Raw genomic sequence first — 2186 nt, 5'->3', positions numbered from 1 at the left:
ACCTACTGCTCCCTATTGCTTCTAGGGAGCTCAGTTCTGTATCAGTATCTACTATTGTCAGACATGGCCTATAGAGGCTAGACACCATTGAGCTTTGCAGAAAGCCTCCTGTCCTCTTCACTAATGATCTTTCTCTTCCACGTTCTCCGATAAAGCACACTCAGCTGGTGAGTTTTTTTGTTTTTTTTTTTTTTTTGTTTGTTTGTTTTTCACATAAGGAAGCATTTATTTGAGGTTTAACATGAAATCATACAAATAAAATTCGTATAAACACAAATCCACACTAAGGCATAACAAAGATAGCAAAGGACAAAGTAAAAACAAAGAAAACTAATTGGCAGCTATATACAGTTGGACAGTTGTGTCTTGTACACTAGAAAGTCTTTTACAAAATAAACATTTTAGATCAACAGAAGACCAATCTTCAACATCATCCTGCAAGATGGGTTACTTTAGTATTTCCTCCTCTTTTCTCCAAGGTCCTCTTTTAGTATGGCTGGTAATTGTTTTGGTGATTGCCACCCCTTCGAGATGCCTTGCCATATGTGCTCTGTTGGCCACTGTAGTCTGTATATCCCTGTCCATATCCATAGTTCCCATAGTTATACCCAGTATAATCATATCCGCCATAGCCACTATAGTTCTGATCACCACCATAGGCACTATTGTAATTTCCGTATCCTTGATCATAATAGTTATTAAATCCTTGGTTCCAGTCCACCTCTTCCAGCAGCTGCACCTCCTCTTCCTCCTTTCTGTTGTTGCTGTTGCTGCCTATATACCTCTTTGGGTTGTGCAACTTTGATTTCACACTTTCCAGAACCAATTTGATGGTATCTGCTTTCTAATAATTTCTTTACTGGCTCTTCATCTGTGTATGTGATAAAACAAAATCCACTTCTTTCATTTGTTTTTGTATCCATGGGAAGTTCAATATTTTCGATCTCTCCAAATGCTCCAAAATATTCTTTTATTTGCTCTTCAGAAGTATCTGGGCTCAATCCACCCACAACAACTTTTTTAGGGGGTTCTTTCCCTTTTAAAGCCTTCGCCCTTTTGGGGTCTATTAATTTGCCATTCAGTTTGTGTTCTTTCAGTTCCAAAACCTTATCAACACTAGCAGCATCTTTGAAAAGCACAAATCCAAACCCTCTTGATCTTACAGTGACTGGATCTGTTTTAATTGTGCAGTCTACAACCTCTCCAAATCGAGACAAATATTCAGTCAGATCTTTCTTGCATGTATCCCAGCTCAAGCCTCCAATAAACATTTTACCGTCATCCTGCTGATTTTTGCTCGCGTTAATCTTGGATCCCTCTGCGAATTCCTCTATGTTGCTGTACTCGTTCATGGCCTCCATGGTGGCGGAATTGTCGGTAGGGGGGTGCTGGCGCGCAGACTGAGTCCCGGTAGCGGCGGCAGCGGAGCGTTGTATGGAGCTGGATTTTCGCTGGTGAGTTTTTGGTTTTATATAATATATCTATTCTGCAATGGACATTTCTAATCACATACCCTTAACCCCTAACCTTTGCTCCAATTCCCTCAAAAAGCAGTTTCTACATATTCTACTGCATCTTATTATATATGTTAACTAGGTTCTTTTCTTCCAGTAGGCATCCAACAATGATTTTATTTGACACTAGTTGATAATCTGATGGCCAGAGAACAGTGGAGAGATTGGGAGGAAGGGACAGGCTGTATTGCCAAGGAGGGGGTCCTACATCATTCTTTAGGCAAGGGATCCATAAGATTTATTATAAGAGGAATTAGCCACTTCTCAATGCCTAAGGAATTCCAGAAGATTGGGGCTTACACAGTTCTCAGTCACATTGTCTCAGGGTTCTCCCCTCCAACTCTCAGAGTCCCACACTCTCCCAAACAAGCTCTGACCTTATAAAAACAGAATTGCAAAGTAGAGAGTCCAACTTTTCCCATAATTCCTCTATTCTTATGATTAAATGCAGACCTGATCTCTAAGTTTCTGCCCTTTGGCTACAACTAAAAATGTCTTTTTTCAAGGTTGCCCTCTGACTTTCTCACAGGTATTTCCTTGTCTTTCTCCAACATATTGATAGCATTTAGTAATAGTCATGTGATTCCATGGTCCTTACAACACTCCCACAGTTTGTAAATGCCTGATTTATTGCACTAGCTAGTACATTTCCTTCCACTAATATCTGATCTC

General features: G+C 40.0%; 1 pseudogene; it reads right to left on the bottom strand.

The window, feature by feature from the left end:
• Positions 1–444: 444 nt before the first annotated feature.
• Positions 445–1376, bottom strand: LOC119527931 (annotated as a pseudogene).
• Between the last annotated feature and the right edge of the window lie 810 nt (positions 1377–2186).

This window comes from Choloepus didactylus, chromosome 1, assembly GCF_015220235.1.
Source record: "Choloepus didactylus isolate mChoDid1 chromosome 1, mChoDid1.pri, whole genome shotgun sequence".
Classification (NCBI taxonomy): domain Eukaryota; kingdom Metazoa; phylum Chordata; class Mammalia; order Pilosa; family Megalonychidae; genus Choloepus; species Choloepus didactylus.
Note: the sequence above shows the minus strand (reverse complement) of the source record. Positions and strands in the feature narration are given on the sequence as shown.